General features: G+C 39.4%; 1 long non-coding RNA gene across 1 annotated transcript in view; it reads left to right on the plus strand.

Annotated features, from left to right (window-relative positions):
* LOC118599786 overlaps nucleotides 1-1,781 on the plus strand; it is a 10,453-nt gene extending 8,672 nt beyond the window's left edge. The window contains exon 2 of the long non-coding RNA XR_004949289.1: nucleotides 1,226-1,781. This is a non-coding gene — a long non-coding RNA (uncharacterized LOC118599786). The remainder of the gene's footprint in view (nucleotides 1-1,225) is intronic.
* Nucleotides 1,782-18,525: the final 16,744 nt, after the last annotated feature.

The following is an 18,525-nucleotide window of genomic DNA, read 5'->3' on the forward strand; positions in this document are numbered from 1 at the left end:
TATATATATATATATATATATATATATATATATATATATATATATTACTATGGAAACTATGGTGGATTGCAAAAAAATCTTTTGTTAAATGACTCCTATGATTTAAACTAGCATTGGACTTTATAAAAAATAGTGTACTTGTCAATAAAGGTTGGTGAAAAGAAATATTTGATTGCAGTACCTTGTAGGAGTCAAACTTAAATATTGTGGCTAACCCAAAGATATATGCAGTGCAAGCTTATCTACTCAGTTAGACTGCTTAAATTAACTATTTTAGACAACTTAAATACATTAAACACACATCCCATGTCTATGCTTTGCTTAAAATAAAATGGAAATCCAGCCATTTGAAATACATGAACCAATTAACTTTGCACCCTCTGTGCCTGCTGCCTTCAGTTCTGTGTTTTTGCTTTTCGCCCTGTGAAACTCTCGAGATGCTGATACAGTAGATTCTGCAGGTAAGGTGGACAGAGGCCAAATATGAGCTTTTTCATGGCTTCCTCTGCTCTGGGCTATAAACACTGGTGCAAAGCAGTGGATGGAAGAAAAAAGGCAGAAGAGTTTCTTCCCCCCTCTCACCTCCTCAGAGCTTTCATCCCGAGAGAAGCTCAACTCACCTGGGTATTTCTATGGTAGAGCGTAAAAAATAAATACATGTGTTTGGTTAATAATTAAAGACGGCCTAAATGAAGACTGAGATTTTCCTCCTAAGACACTTCCATACTCCAATATTGTTGTTGTCTCCAACCCACCCAGAGTGATGGAGAAATATGATGTGAATCTTCATTACTTCCAACCGTAATTTTAGACAAGTTGTTTAATTTACGCTGACTGTTGGCTCCTCTTTTGTCTTTTGCTTCCCAAAAAGAAATATCTTTGCAATAAAAAAGGTAATTTAACAGACAAGGGGAAAAAAATGCAAAGAAAAGCCTTCTTGCCCCTTCAACGCCGCCTCAAATCTGGGGTTGAAATTAATGTTGAATTCATGACAGTGGTAATAAAACGGATCAAAGAACATAACTGAATCTCGTATTACTCACTTCAGACAAAAAGTCTTTGAACACTTCTTTTTTTTTGTCTGTGAAATCTCCAACTCAGCAAACTGAACCACCTACAATCTTTAAATCCTAGGTTCTTTTTTTACTGTTTTATTTTGCAAAACAAGAAAACTTCAAACAAGTCTTGTCTTTTTTTTTTTAAAGAAGTCCTTTTGTTTTTTCAGCGAACGTCCCATAAAGCTTCTTGAAGACAACAACCCAGCCCTCGTGTCAGTCCCTGGACAAAGCCAAATTAATATTTAAAGATGAATACTAATGCCCAGAAGTGAAATGCAGAGTCTAGGTAATTAATTGATTGAGCTGGGTTGTCCGTGGAGAGATTAGACCGGATGAGTGTTGTTTATCTCTGTTGTTATTGAAGTATGCGCGATTGCTTTAAGCAAATGATTTCCAATTGAATGTAAAGAAAAAGGGGGACATGCTACTGTATGTTTGACCTGTAAGGCATTTCCAGTGAGTTCACGGAGCCGGTGCGCTGTAATCATTTGGGGATGAATTGTCTCTTGTGCTTTCCCACCGCATGTAACTGCCGTAAATTTGCAGAGCCCATCATTTATTATACAACACGGTCTATAAACGGGACCTGCAGACCTGTTTTCACAAGCTTGTACAACAAGTGGATGGATTTCCACTAATGATAATAGCAGATGCACTTGGCAAGACAATACGGTGGGTTTTACATCTCTTGGCTGACTTCCTGTATAAACTGTTGTGTGTGAATAGTGTCAACAGAGTGCTAATTGTTCTTCTGCGTTTTGATTTATCGCCGGCACAAGCCACAAAAGCAAGGAGAATAATTTTGTGTTTGGCAGCATTTCTCCATTCCCCAGCAACATGTAAAGTGGCTATTTTTAGTGCCGCTCATTTACTCTGTTCCGATTCCACAAAGTGTACGAGTACTTTTTGGCCTCGCAATGATGTACATAATCATCTCCTCCAGTGCTGACGGTGTCATTTTTTGGCCTTTAAAAAAACGTCTGTTTATTTAAGTGTAACGTTTCAGGTGCTTTGGCTTCACAACACTGCAGTAAAAAACAAATTTCAATCACTTTGCAGTGTTAAATTTTAAACATTAATTTATACAAAAGCACAAAAAATGAAGATCTAAAAATGCATCTTATTTTTATGATATGCATTAGATGTGGCTGCTTTTAGGGACTTTTTGGAGGGTTCTGAGAATTAAATGAGATTTAAGTTATGCTCTAATTAATCCCATAACTCCTTCCTTCCATAGCCATGTTTTACACCTCTATTTACAGCAATGGTTTTAGGAGAGGGCATTAGCCATTCAGCTTTATTCCATCCCTTCCAGTGTGATTGTTTTGTTGTCAGAGATACATATTTTTTGGCAGCCCTTAGCTCTTTAAAGAAGTTACTACTGTGTCAAAAAATACTTTTTTTTTTTTTTTACCATAAAAAAACAAAATGTCACACACATGAAATATAGCATCCCTAATAGAAAAAAAATCTACTTGCCTATTCTTCTTTTTTTTTAACTTAGTGTTTTTTGACAAGGATAGTTGCCTCTGATGTGTGATTTTAGGCACAGTTTTAGCATCATATGTGGTGAATTGCACAGAAGTAGAAACTAAAGAAAATCAAAAGTTACAACCAAGTTATAAATGAAAAATGTTCTTTTTTAACCCTGTAAAGCAAGACACATCAAAGACTTAATAAGAATAAACTTTTTTTTAAATAGAATTAAGATGCTTTTTGATGAAGATGCACTTTAATGAAAAAAATGTGCAATATTTCAATGAGTTACAAATAGTATTATTTATAGTTTGAGTGAATTCCTCCATAAAATGATAGTTTAAGATGCAAAAATATAGACAGGTGTTCAGGAAAGAAAATAACTTTAATTATCCACCGTCTGAAATTTGATACACACATCTTTAACATGGAGTAACTGCATTACAAGAGTTAATCATCAACATTTTGCATTCTTTCAATACAGCAAGTAGTCATCTAAAGAAATGAATGACAATAGATGATTTATTTTCACAAAAAACATTTTGAAAATTAACTCAACTTTTCCCTCCATAACCGTTTTTGAGATTTCTCGGAGGCAGCCATTTTTGAAATGTGTAGGAAAAACCTTTCTACTGCCTCTAGTGGACTGATGATGAACTACAGGTCAGAAAAGATGGGCCAAGTTGAGTGCGATAGGTTTTGAGAAAAATGCTAATGAGATAGGGGTCTCAGAATGTGTGTATCTAAGTATTTTTATTTGATTAACCTTTATTTATCCAGGCAGGATAGATTAAGAACATCATTTTCATTTACAACTGTAGGAAAAACCTTTTGAGAAAAGAAAGAGAATTAGGGTTACAAGAAAAAAAAAATGTGGTTTGGAATTAAATATAATACATTTCCTGATGTTTTTTTCAAGCTTTAAGACCTGATTTTGTTGGAAATGTTCCCCAAACAGTTTTTTTTCTATCTGTAAGTTCTGTACCTATGATAAAAAGGAAATTTCCTTTTTGAGAATATGAAACATTGGACAGGTTTAAACAGGCAGAACATCATTATCTTGAGTTGTTTAAAGTCAACTAATCTTTCATGACCAGTAAAGCAATAAAAGATTAAAACAGCAAAATAGTATTTCACTGGAACTTCTTTTGTCTTATGTAGCAACAAAAGTTCAAAAGTTAAACACACAAAAACAGTGTTTACAAGAAACTTTTCTAAGTTCTACCCGAATGTCCTTGGCTGAGAGCGCAGGAAAAAGTGCTTATTTTGTTTGTTTGTTTTGTTTTTTGAGGCTTTTTTCTTTTACTCCTCCTGTTTTGAAAAGACCTTGTGAAGGAAGTATTCAAAAAAAAAATCACCAAGTTGTTTGCAAGATTTTGGAAGTGCCTGTCATGAATGAGCATGGTGGTGTGTTTCAGTGCCAGCTGGCAGGAAAATCCTAACACGTCCCAGAGATGAGCGAGGGGCCAGCTGGATACCCGCCGAAAGCTTTAACACACTGCACAGCTTTGCTGCAAACTCTATCAGCCGGTCCTGTTAACTGACAAAACACTTTACTAATTGTGCACTAATCAGTGAGTTTAGTTACTCGTTCCCATGAGCCTGTGGTGCATTTAAGCTCTGTTAAACACCGACCTGAAATTGGTGTTTCACAGCTCAAACACTCATAATGTATTGACGCTCTGTTGCTTTCTGGCAAATGTTAAAATTGGAGTTCCTTTTCCATATTAGTTTTAGCTTCAGCAACTTTAAAATTGACTTAAGACTCGGTAGGGACTAGAAGAAAACTGTCAATGTTGTGCGATATGAAGAAGATTCTGTGAGAAAAAAGCTCATGACACAAACATTACCAACTGGTTTTTGTGCTTTGCTCCTTTTTATGCTGGAGGCAGTAATCAATCATCAAGTCATTTATCTCACACCGGTGTTGAGTTCCTTTTATCAGCTGCCAGGGTTCTTCAGCTGCACAGCATTTCTGAATGCAGGTTTGTTGGCTCACTGTGTCAAAATTACAACTAGATAAAAAGTCAAGTTCCCATGCTTATCTGCTTTACAACCATGAGAATATAAGAAAATACATTTTCTATGTTCTTTAACTTTTTTATTTTGAGGGAGCAGAAAAAGTTTATCATGAAGCACTTTTAAGATTTGCTCCATGTTTAAAACTGAACAAATGCAATCTGCTTTAAAAACCAAAACTAGACCAGAATCCATAAAACATTTGAAAAACAACAAATTTACTCTGTTTTTTAAATTGGAAATCAGATTATAAGTGGCGATTTTAAACCAGAGGGTCAATTCTTTTTTTTTTTTTTTTAAACTATTTTATGTTGTTTAGTCCCTCTTTGAGCCACGTTTCTGTAACTGTGAAGTCATTTGCTGCAAAAAAAAAAAAGAAAAACCTGACGTGAGGATGGAATCTTTTGGTCTTTAGAATCCAGCTTTGCATTTGATGAAATTTGCTTTTGTGGTGTGTTGAACCGGGTAATAGTCTTAAACCCTTTAAAGGCTTTTTTATGTTTACCTCCAACCACACACTGGATGTTTAAGTGGCCAATTTCAATGAAAAGTCTATACAAGCACGTGTAGAGTAGAATTTCGGACTACTACGCCCGTTTGCATAAACTTTCCATTGAAAGTGGCCACTTAAATGCATGTCAACACAACTGGTGTGTGTGAACCTTAACAGGTTACAGTCAGAAACTGACTTTTTCTATTAAACTGGACATTCTTGAAAGACAAACCTGAAGGAAATCCTGTTTTTGGTGTTTTTAACACATTCTTATGGCATTTTAGTCACGACTGAGGACAGGTATAAAACAAATTAAACTTCAAATTGCATTTCTGACTACTTATCTATTCAAATCATTGTGAATCAGGAGCTGACAAAAAATGCATTTTGAGAAAGAGCGTATTTGTTATGAAGAAAATACAAGCTCCCTGCTCCAAACCATTCTGATGCACTTGTACACGACTAGATCCATGTGTATCTTCATTTTCCCCATCCAAGCTGGTATCTGCCTCTATACGTCTGGATAGCTCCAATGTCGCTCGCCATTTTTGTTACTTGGTTGAGGTTGTGAGGGGCTGTAAGCTAGCGGGGGAGCACAAAAACATATGGATGATGGGAAGAGGGCTGCTTAATCCACACCAATGATCCTGTCCACAACTCAGAGACAAATTTCTAATGAACTACTGCTGTTTTTGTTTTTGTAATCATAATTAAAAGACCACTGGAAACACTTTTGATCAAAAGTTAACCGGAGAAGGACTTTAAAGCCTGGATTCATAAACATCAGCCTATTACTTTAAAGTCCTCCTCCAAAGAAAACCACATTTTAGGAGTTTTTGAAATGTTCGTGCAGCATTTTTCTCATAAAAGAGAACACATTTAATAAAAAATCATTTCATTTTTGCCTTTCTGATTATTTATCATTTTAAATCTCTGCCAATCAAAGATTTTAAGCTCTCTTTTATAGGGAAGTTGCAGTTTCTTTTCTATTATTTCAAATTAAAAAATGCTAAAATATATTCAAAAAATTATTATTCACTCATAATTTCCTAAATACGTGTGTCCAGTGCTGGAAAAATTATGGTTGGGGTTCGACATGTGTGACCAACAACAACATTGAACCTCGGACACAACTAAAACACGGAATGCAGCAATGTGCATCCGTGACCAGCATGAATTTCTATCAGTTTTTGTTCTGGTCACATGTAAATACATGCAAATTACATCATTCAAATACATTGAATTTATTTGACTTTTTTTGTTTTGTCAATGGAACACATCATAAAAAAAAAATTCCATTTCATTTTATAGACTAGCTGTGGGCTAGATGGGGAAACTCCCTGAACAGCATGTTTCTTCCAAAGAATAAAAAAAAAAAAACGAGATTCCTAAATTAATCTGCCAGCCATGCCTTCATCCTGAACCCCAAAATTTTGGCCTCTCATGTTGTAAACCGTCAGAGTCTGGCCTCTCCTCTGCGGGTCAAAGCTGGCTGTGTCTCGGATGGAGAAGCACTGAAGAGCATGTCTGTGTTTGTGCTCAAGAAAGAAGAGTTGGAGTGTGGGTGCATGCAGATGGTTCACAAGCCAAGCTTTCAATTAAGCCCTTAGTATAAATATCCATGGCTGATTGGAATGTGGCGACTGCTGGCACAAAAGGCTTGTGTTGGCCAGCCTCCAAAACCCCGTCGCTTGTTCGCTCTCTCAGTTGTGCTGGAAGCTGCCCAAGGTTACTTTGAGATTGGACGCAATAATTTCAAACTCCAAGTGTGTTTGTTGCGACCACTCTCCGTTTTCTATCCTCTTCTCCACTTCATGGAAAGCTTTTTATTTAAGAACCCATTTGAAGATTTGTAGTCCTCTGACCCTAAACCATTTTTTTAGTTTCAAACTCAAATATTTGAACCTTCGATTTTTTATTTCTTGATTTTTTTTTTTCCTTTGTTTGGGGTTTCCTCCCACTCGATTTAGGTTTCAGTGTGGCATGTAATCTTATTTAGCCCATGCTGCAGGTGAACAGTCCTTGTGTCCTGCCTGGGGAGGCCCTGTATATCCTTCACAGATTATGGGGATGAGCTTCCAGACAACTTATCCCTCAGTCCCATAAGCTGTCTGAAAAATTATCCACACAACCAGGCAGATAGTGGTGGGGGGGATGAAATGACAAAGCAAAAACATTTGGGGAGAAGGATAGGCTTTTCCTGCTGCCAAAGAATTTTGATTGTTGCAGCAAATAAGATTGGAATTAGTCATCAATATTTATCTTTTTATGCCAATTTATCTTTTTTTTTTACTTTTATTTAATTTCAACAACTGATTTTTAAAATATTAATATCTCCAACCCATTTGAAGATTTTAGAATGATTTTCCACTCATAGTTTCTCAAAGCAAAGGACTTAATGTCAATCTCTTTGTTAGAAAGCCCTTTTATTTTTCCACCCCTCCTCCACCCCTCCCGTCTGTAACCCACCTACCCAAGCTATGTCAGGGAAGCACCCCAGTGCCTTATGCATCCTTCTGGAATCAAGAGAGATTAAAAATTAGGGGATTAGGTACCCCTCCTCGTCCCGTAATCCAACTAAACAATGCTTTCTAATGTCGGACGAGAGCTCTCAAGGCGTGGGTAAGTCCTTGGTGTCGGTTATTCCTTATGGAAGGATTCCCTTGGAAAAGACGCACCGTCCCGTCTCCCTCTCTGTCCCAACCCCCTCTCTTTATGATCTGGGGGCTATAATGAGACAACATGGGAGATGGAGCCTAATATCTGCTAATAGGGTCAATGAAATAAACTGTTTTACAGGGGTCACTGTTGGCACAAGGACGAAAGGGCTGCTAAATGCTCATCTCTCTGATGTCGGTTGGCTATGATTTTTTTTTTTTTTTTACAACAATACAGTGTCAGGCAGTAATAATGGTTGTGATAACACAGAGAAACCCCGGTGATGCAAGACACTCACAAGCTGGTGAATTAAGGCCCTGTTTTAAATATGTCAGCGCCACGTGAAGGCTGGAAATGTAGCCGGCCATGGAATGCACTCCTTTAATTTTATCACTCTGTCAGCTTTTATTAAAACCCATTTGTCACAAGGAGGGAGAGGGAGAAAACAGGAATTAGAGATTTAAAAAAGGAAAGATGGAGAGTCAAAGAGAGGACAGTCAGGAGGTAAAGGTAGTTTGAAAAAGCAAAAGGGGGGATTTTCTTGAAATGCTTGATAAAATAAATTGTTGTGATGTTGGGAGGAGGGTGGCAGGGATCTGCTGCCGGAGCTTAGATAACAGGCCTTCTAGGTGGAGTGGAAATCAGGAGTGGGAGGGTCAGAAGGGCCTCAGCAGGAGTGATTGATGATGAAACTGGCATATAGTGGACCTGAGGGACTCCCCATCCCTGTCTCCAGCCCCATCCTGCTCATCTACATTCTCCCCCACCTCCACCCAAACCCCCAATACTTACTGCTCCACCCTTGCACCCATTTGTAATAGTCTTAGGAGCTTCTCTCAAGGACCAGCTGACACCGTTTTTTATTTCTGTTTAAGATAACAAGAATTGAATCCAAGATGAGTGGAATCAAAAACCCTATCAGTCTAATGATCCTTTTTAGGAGAAGAATTAAGATTTTAGCCGTGTGGTCACACATACTCATGCTTTTTAAAGTAAATTTGACATGTTTTTGCATTTTTCTTGTTAATGATTTACCTTCAAATACTTATCATTTTAAATTTGAGACTAAATCAATTTAAAAAAGGCTTTGTTTTGTTTAGATTTTTTTGCTTTTTTGTTTTTGCTTTTTTTGTTTATTGCCTTGAAGGAATAATAATCAATGTTTTTTTTTAAATGTGTTCTAAAATTTAATTTTAGTTGAGCAGGTAGTTAAAATCGACTCCAATTATCTTGTGATCTATGTTAAAAGCATTCCCAGTGGTCTACTAATTATGAATAGGATATTTTTAGCAAAGATCAATAAAACCTGTGTTGTTTTGTAGGACATAGTTTCAGCAGAGTGGCAGTAGTTTATCAGAAATTTGCCTCCGAGTTGTGACCAGGACTGTTTGTGGGGAGTTAGCCTGCACTTACCTCCCATTATCCCTTTGTTTACACGTTCTCTTACTAGTTTGCAGCCCCTCACACCCCAACTTAACATTAGCGGTGCAACAAAAATGGAGTGCAATATCTTAGCTATCCAGCTGTACAGTTTGAGGCAGATGCCAGTTCAGACGAGGAAAACAAAGATGCACATGGATCTATTTGTCTGCAAGGGGACATGCTGGAATGGGGCGCACCAGAGAGTGCGTGCCCTACTGATTGTAATGTGTGCGAAACAACTATAAACTTGGTAAATATACCAAAAACATGAATTTCATCGGAATGGGTCTTTAAAGTCCCCCTATGACATTTTTTTTATTTAAAAAATGTTCCCATTAGTGTTTTAATTAGGATTGTGAAGCTTTCAACCAAAATCCCACAATCTAAATGTCTTAAAAAGCAATTTTTCATGTTAATCTGAAGCCTCTGTTTTCAAAATCTCCTCTGAAGGGGTGTAGCTTTTGGAGCAGCCCCTGATGCCCCCTGTCTGATTATGAAAGTTCTAAGTTTTCATTTTGCATTTTGAGCCGGACGAGGAGGTGAGGCGTATGTGGACCGAAATTCCTCCAAAAGCCTGATTCCTTCGCCTTCCAGTTCAGCAAATACTTTTTTAGCTAATTATTGAATGTTTATTGTTGCTATGACCAATACATTGAAACCATTAGTTTCTCAGAGCAGTCTTTGTTAAAATAATGAAAGCTTACATCAAAATGCAGTCAAATGAGCCGCCGTTCGCATATCCAGAAGCTTCGCTGAGATTTTCCAGCGTTCTCAGCCCTGCTACTGTAAGTATTGTATGAAACTCACAAAAAAATCCAGTGACAGTTAGTTTGACCACAGAAATGTAAACGGCGGCTCATTTGACTGCAGTCAATAGGAAGATACCATCTTCTCTTCTCCAGCACCTGAGCTAGGCACGCTAGGAACAGATGAGGGTTTAGTGCATGTGCAGCAGAGCTGTTGTGATGGCAAGAAAGCTCAACAATTCAAACAAAACCTGTCTGTGACAGTTTGATTGACAGAGATTTAAAAGGAGAAATACTCAGAAATGATTTCTTATTACATTTGTTCTTTTTCATAAGAAAAATGCCACACACATGTACATGTTAAAAACTCAAAAAACAGGATTTTCATCAGAGGGGGCTTGTAAAGGGAAAGGAATGGTTACGAGAATCCCAAAATGCACATGTCTTACTTTTCTAAGAACTAGGTAGGGCTGTCAGCTGAAGACCCAACATGCTAGTCTGAATTTGGGTGTGCTACATTACATGTCGACCACACTTTCCTCACTCTGTCAAAAATCTTTGACTTGGCGCAGAGTTCTGAAATTGCATCAAAGTGGCCCACCACCACATCTCCACCCCATCTGGTGGTCCCTCAGTCCCTGTCTTCTACCTTTAAACCCACGCACCCCAGCATCCACAATCAAAAGGAGATTGAATGATTCATTATGTCTTTCCCGCCTTCTTCACCGAGTGAATGCATGAAAAATGGAAGACAAGAAAGAGCTTTAAGAAACACTTTTACAATGCTTTCTACATGCTTCCCTGTCCCCCTCGCTCCTCTTTTTCTAAGTGAATACTACATGATGGCAACGGGAAAAGAGGGGGACAGAGGGAAGGAGGAAAGAAAGAGTGAGTCGGGGGGGTAATATCAAGTGTGACAACATATGAATTTCAAATTTACGAGGAGACATCAAAGTGTGCCATCCAGCATGTCTCTTCGACAAGGACACTTTCTGATTTTTAATTCCATACTCTGATTGTATCGCTGAGGCCCGAACGAACAACGGAGGAGCAACGCCGGAGAGTGGCATCGGGCGGCAAGAGATAGAGCGGGGAGGGGAAGGGGAGGGGGGGCACTGAGGAAGGAGAGACTAAGTGAGATCAGAGGGGGTTAGAAGAAATAGATAGAGAAGGAGGAGGAAGGAGAGAAGAAAGAAGACCCTCATCCAAATACACGCGGCTGGGCCCTTTGTTGTCAAAGCGATCATAGTTCCTCTTTCATCAGACAGAGCGATGGAGAGGGGCTAAAGGAACAGAGAAAGTGAGACTGAAAGTGATCCACTCCTTTTTCCGCTGGGGTGACAAAGACATGGATAGAAGGAGGGCAACTTTTTTCACCCTTTGCACAAATCAAATCAAGACTCTTCTTTCAAGGACTTGTGCGTACATGTTTTGCGCACTTTGAGGACAAAATGCTTACAAGTAGAGCCAGGAGCGAAACAATTCATCTGTTTACGTTCGGTTGCTTGGCTATGTCGGTGTACTGTGACAATGTAAACTGTAAAACAGTGCTAATCACTGGTCCTTTTCACTGTTCCCCTGCCGTTCCGTTCAGGTGGCAGCTCACTGCTGTAGCTGCCTAATTGTCTGGGAGATTCTCAGCAGGAAAGTGGCAGACTGCTGGCATCCTCTATCCGGCCAAAACGCCGTGCCAGCGCTGCCGCAGTGGCTGCCAGCTCTGCCATAGGGCCAGCCTGTCCTGCCCAGCATCCATGGCAGAGGTCTTACAACCTTAAAAGATACCCCATCATGGGAACTCCTTACATTCCTCTGTAGTAGCGGATTGGAAAACCCTAGGAAGACACAGAGCGGTTAGAAAGGTCAAATTACTGCTATATCTTGACATATTGCACAGCGTGTCTTAATCAGACGTGGCAAATCTCCAGTGTTTGAATCCCTCGTGGTACAGCTTGTTTTATGGGTCTGTGTCAAAGCCATGCTTAAACTGAACTTGAAACCCTTTTTAAGCCATTTTGCAATTAGATCATAAAAGGCCAAGTGTGTTATTTCAAAGGATGGGAATCCATTCCTCTTTTCTGCCTGAGTGTCGGAGTTTAAAGTCCCACTCCAATCATGTTTTGATCTATTTTAAAAGTGTTCTGAGCGGCCTTTTAACTATTAATATTGGTATTTTAGCCTAAATAAAAGTGTTGTTTTCTAGTACATAGTTTCTGTTGATCAGCAGGAGTTTATCAGACATTTGCCTCTTAGTTGTGAGCAGGAGTAAGTCTACTCTCTTTTCCCATCATCCCTTTGTTTACACTGTCTCCCGCTACCCTACAGCCCCTCACAACCCCAACCTAAGATTAGCAGTGTAACAAAAATGGCGAGCAATATTGGAGCTATCCAGCTGTATAGTTCTGAACCAGATGCCAGCTCAGACGAGGAGATCTATTTTTCTGCAAGTTAACACATCAGAATGGAGCAAAACAGATGACTGATGGCTTTAAGACCTTCATCACTGCAGGTTTTTTTCCAATGACATTTTTTATGTCCACTCCTGTTTCACGAGTTAATTAAAAAAAAAAACAATCCAAATTTTCTTTATAAATGTTCTCTGTTATGAGAAAAATGCCACAAGAGCATGTTAAAAAACACCAAAAACATGATTTTTCACTAGATTTTTAATTCTATCCCTAAAACCAGAAGAATGGTTCTTTTGGTGATGGTAGGCTTTCTGCTAATTTTATTTTTTGTGCTCTTGTGACGTTTGTTCATTTATGTGGTCTGGGTCTGAAAATACACAGCACATTTTGGAAACAGTCTGAAATCCACTATCAGTTCCAGCCACGACATTAACTGATGATACACTTTAAAAAGTGAAACATTGAATCAGTTAATTAAAGTTCTATAATTTGATAAATTTGAAAGTATGAATTTGTATCAAATTCAATGTTAAAGTTAAGTAAACCATCAACTTAAAATTTTAATTTGATGAATAATAATAAAAGCAACAAATTACAGAACTTTTGTAAATTGATTCAATGTTTCACTTTTTTCAGTTTATGTTTAGTTTCTATATTAAATTAGTTATTGCTTAAGTTTGCCACAAAAAAAACGTGCTTTTAAGATTATTGTCCAATAAGCTTTGAAATCACAGTTTATCAATAAAAGAGCAGCTGAACAAAACTAAATAAATAAATAAGGAAGGTACACTGTAAAATCTGAAGCATTGGATCAATATACAAAAGCTCTGTAATTTGTTACATTTAAAAACAATATTTTTTTTAATTTTTGAGTTGACTAAACCGTCAATTCAGTATTTTTAATGTAATGAAAACTAATCATTTTAAATATAACAAATGACAGACCTTTTGTCAATTGATTCAATGTTTCACTTTTTACACTTTAAACATTTTATTAAACAAGCTTCATTTCTTACATTAATTAATTTATTTTAAAAATAAACCCAAGAAAAAGGTTTCTCAAAAAGGGTTCCATTTGAAATCAATATGGAACAAAGCCAGTTTAACTGGAGCCGCTAAGGTGATAATAATGTCACAGGTTCAGAATTTAAGGCTGTTTTGCCCTAAACATCTGGGTGCTGGGGGCCTCTGATGTGCCATAGGGACACTAGCACCTAGAGCAACACACCTGGGACTTGGTATGAACTGGCTGTCTCATAAAACTCTATAGTCAAAAAGGAACCTGACAGACAGTCTTTAAGTGAGGCGGCGCAGCAATGTGGGAAAGCATTTTTCTCCAATATAAGTTGAATTATACTAAAATAAAAAACGACAAGTTAAAATTTTAACTCAAAGGAAGCGTCAAATTTCATGAAGATTTTGCAAAATTTGGAAAAATAATTTTGACTGGTAGCTTTTGAAAGTGGTGAAGTTAAAGAAAACCCGACATCTTCAGAAATAAAACGCCACCAGTAAACTTTTGACTCGGCGGTGGCCTCCTATTATTTTAACAGCTCACAGAATTAAGACAGAGGGTCAAACAAACTCATGCCATACAAACCGTGGCACCCCCAAACCACAACACACACACACACTCACACACATGTTAGCAGGGGCCCCTTAAGTTGCGGAGAGGGGTGCACGGTGAAGCAGCTGGGAGACGTGGAGCCACAATGGCCCTTTAGGGCGAGACAGCCCTAATCCGTCCCGCGTCCGACAGCGCCAGTGAAAGGGGGCCTGTCAATCATAGCATGGCACCCTCGGGTCTCAGAGATGGGCTCACTCAGATGTAAGATTTACTGTACCCCCTCTTTTCTGTCTTATTAAAATCTCTTTGCAGACAGACTGAGATACAGATACACACGTGGGTGCATGCAGACACACACGCACATTAACAGCTTGCCATTTCTCATCTGTCACTGCCGAATGTGACTGCATACAAGCTAATATGTGCGCTTAGACGTGTGACAGAGGAAGAGCAACACTTTGAAACCTATCAGGAGTTATCATTACTTCAACATTTATGGAGACAAAATGATAAATCTCTAAGAACTCCACATTAGACAGGATTTAGTTAACACTTTTTATTTCAATTTTCTTCATCATTACACTGTTAAATCGTCCTTCACTTGCTTAAACATAAGATTGTTGATTCATATTAGCAGCTGTACATCACAGAATCCCATTACATGCTGACTATGTTAATGACTGAGACAGTGGTGTAGAAGCTGGGAGGATCTTTCTGGATGTGTTTCATAGGACTGCTGTTGCCTGGCATGCACACACAGAGACGTGCACAAGCACACTCTCAGCCACGGATGGAGAGGCAAACAGAATGCAAAGGCACATGTACGTACACACACACTAACACATGCACACACAAAGAGTAAACACTTATTTAGAGGTGTCAGACACTGCGCGCAATATCCTCTGGCACAGTGGCTGCATGTGTGCATGTGTGCGTGTTCCAATGAGCCGTCAGCTGAGCTGAGCTGCGCGCTGTCCGTTGCAGTTGGGTGATGGTGATCAAATCTAACAGACAGCGAGGACCAGAGCACGCTCGCCGCCTCAGAGACAGGGAGGGAGAGAGAGGGAGTGCACCAAGACCGCCTCTGGCCACCATTATCTCTTCAGTGCATGACTGTGTCCATGTGAGTGTGACAGTGTGAAAAATAGTGTTTGTTTACTTACTTGTGTGTGCTTGTGCATGTGTAAAAGTGTCTGCTTGTTTGTGTGTCTCTTGTCAGAGCAGGCGAATGAGTGTGTGGTCATGTTTGCTGTTCAATATGCTGAAGCCATATAACTGACTGGGGAATAACTACTGAGCCAGATGACACGGTGGGAAGATACTTCTGCTGAGGTCCTAATTCAACACCTCCAGCCGGGGTTAAAACTGCTTAAACTTTGCCCCTCCTCTGTTAGCTGCCTGCTTTTTTTCATTATGTGAGTGGACCCACATCACCTGAAGAGGAATTGAAGGAATGAAGGGACATGTAACAAAGTAGTTGGGCTGGGATCAGAAATTATAAAAATGTATATATATTTTTTATTAATTTTCAGCCGAAATAGTAGTATTGTCTATTCATAGTACATACAAGAACTTGATCTCTGTGTAAGAGACTAATCTGAATTTTTAATTAATTCAAATTTATTTAAACTATATCTTTATTAAACTTTAAGCACCGAAATGGAATTAAAGTGTTTCAACTTTAATCTCTTGAGAAAGAAATATTGAATACTTTCATTCTTTCTGTAATTTTTCAAAATAAAACTTTTATGTAGCTCTTCACATGGACACTAGAAATTTAGTGAGGCACGCCAATCAAATTCTATCTCACTTTTTTGTCATTTTTTGAATTAAAATTCCTTTTGGTATTTATGAGGATCTGGATATGTGTGTGTGTGTGAAGTCAAAAGAGCCCACAGATGGCCCCCTGGCTTGTAAGGAGTTAACTGCAGCATCTGTTATTAGCGTGTATTAACCCTAAAACATATCATCATAGCTGAGTTACTTTTTAAGCTGTTTTCACTATAAACTAATATTTTGCTATAAATGATGAAGAGAAATTAGGTAATTGGGTGCAGTATTTTGTAAATCTTTTGAAAATGAGCATGGATCGAATAAGAAAATGCACTTAGCTGACGTGAAGCTTTCAGTGGTAAAAGTGAGGGGCTGTAGACTTATGTTCCTTTTTTTTCAATAATAAAAGTATATTTTGTCATTATTATTGGCTGTTGAGTGCAAAAGATCCCATTCTAATTTAGTTAAAAAGGAAAATTGCATTTTTTGTTGGCTATTTAAAAATGTCTAAGGTCAGTTTTATGGGAATTTAGTCTTTTTTTTTTTAATTAAATGTACATTTATTATTGTTATTCAATAGTTTACCTTTATATTTGTTCACAAGGAAAAACAACTTATTAGAAAAAGGTTTAAACCTTGATAAGTCTACTCCAGGCTGCTGCCACCAGAGCTGAGCCGGCCTGCAGACCCACATCATTTAACATGCTGCCAACACCACCCCGCCCCACACACACACACACACACACACACTCCTTCCACGCATCGGTCACTGAGTGTGCGCGCTAGAGAAAGAAACAGAGATGAATGACTGTCTAATCACTCACACAATGAAGAAAGGCCTCATAATGAAAACCACTGATAAGAAAAATTAACATAAAACCTAAGTGGTACAGAACAAGACAGTGGACATAAATAAAGAGGTTTCATGCACCATAAATCTAAACTATAAACACAAGCGCAAAGACACACATGCTGAACAGAGAGGCTGGGAAAAAAAGAGCCTAAAGCCTGTGTACACGCATCTGCTTCATCCTCATTTTTTTTTTTTGCTTTTTGCCAGTTCCCGCAGAGCCGGGTCCTCCACTCATACCACAGTGCAGTATAAGTTTTAATGGTAAATCAACAAAGGCCCGACATGAAAGAAAGGCTAGCTTTCCAGTTTGCAGGGTGAAGAATTATTCATCAGCACTGTAGTGTTGCACTGCAGGCAAAAATCCTGCAGCACCGCTCCATTTTAATTGCCAGAAAATGACTGTAAATGATACTGAGAGCGAGGGAAAGAGGGCAAAAAAAGAAGAAGAGAAAAGGGGAAAAAGAGAATCAGAGGTATAAAGAACTCAGGGGGGAAAAAGGGACCAACAGCTGCCCCCCAAAAAATTGAAGGCCATGGTGATAAAAAAGCTATGTGGCAATCAGAGAAGTGGAGTGCCCCCCCATCTGCTTAAAAAAGAGATAGTGAGGGGAGAAAAGAGGAGAGGAGGGCGAGGGGAGTGCCATCAAAAAAGGAGTGGTGGGATTAGGTCTGAGAGAGAGTTTACCACGCTCTTTTTGTGCGCCGAACCTGCAGGATTAGAGATAACAAATGTTAGCTGAGGACGGGCACCTGCTGTGAGCCGAGGAGAGGAGGAGGAGGAGGAGGAGGAGAGGTGGACAGGAGGGGAGGAGAGGAGCTATCCCGCTAAAACAGCAGAATGGGCTTTTGTACCCCCTCACAGAATTAGAGGGAAAAAAAGCGATGAAGAGGGAGGGAGTGGATGGAACGGGTACAAAGTAAATTTGTAATTGTCAAACAGATGAAGGAGATGAGATTTGGTGGAGGAGTAAACATTGAACTTGCTAATCTGCGGGCCTCAAAGCCAGCTCTGCTGGCAGCAACTCCACCAGCGAGTGTCTGCGGTGATTTGAAGAGTTTCTAAGGGCGGGAGCCACGAACTACCAACTTTATTGCATCTTTCGGCTCTCAGTCTTCCTCCTCGTCTTCGCCGTGTTTGGGAGGCTAAAATTGCCACTGGGGCCTTGGGACCTCCCTGTCTGGTCGCCACATTGACCCCAGCTAAGGGAGCACTCAGACTGGTCAATCAGCAATTAAAAGCCTGTCTGCGGCCGCTAACTTAATTCAGCCACTCGGCTTAGTGCCGCGGCATCCAGACAGAACCGAGACGAGCTCGACAGCGTTGACCTCTCTGCTCCTCCTCACGCAAATACAGTCGTCTGATCCAGTGCAGTCCTACCGATGTTCGAGCAGAACGGGGAGGGCTTATCAACCCAGTGCATCCTCATAAGGAGCATGACAAGATGTAAGGGAGTTACCTTGAGGCCTGGCCTGGACAAAAAGGTCACAACCTCTCCTGGTAGCTGAACTTCAACTTGAGGGTTTAACCCTGCTTAACGTTCAATACTCCGTTTGACCTTTTCTTTGCTCTGACTGGAGGCATTTACTGTAGTGGACCGATGTGTTTCTGCGTGGTTCAACACAAAATCAGCACAAACATGAGCGCTCCCTCTCAGAACACACACACACTCCTCACTCATCTCCTTTTTTTACCGATTCACCCGCTGCTCACAGAAAAGGAAATATAAAAACAAAAGCCGGAGAATAACTGCAGGGGCTGGTAAACGAAGCATAAAGACCCCGAGTGACCGAGGGGAATTATTTGGCTCCATTAAGCAGGCATTAACATGAATTACTATCTAATTAAAATTAAACAGCTCATTAATAACTTCGTGGTGGGGCCTGAGTGTGGAAGTACTCTGGAGTGTGTGTGTGTTTAAGAAAGAGAGGCTGTGTTGTGGCCAAGAGAGCAATCAAGGGGGATAAAACTTAAGCAGCTGCCCCAAAGAAAAGTCAGGTCTGGTGAAGGCGCCCAGGTGGAACGGGATTGTGTGGAAAAATAGATGAAAAACGGAA

Source organism: Oryzias melastigma, linkage group LG16 (assembly GCF_002922805.2).
Source record: "Oryzias melastigma strain HK-1 linkage group LG16, ASM292280v2, whole genome shotgun sequence".
Classification (NCBI taxonomy): domain Eukaryota; kingdom Metazoa; phylum Chordata; class Actinopteri; order Beloniformes; family Adrianichthyidae; genus Oryzias; species Oryzias melastigma.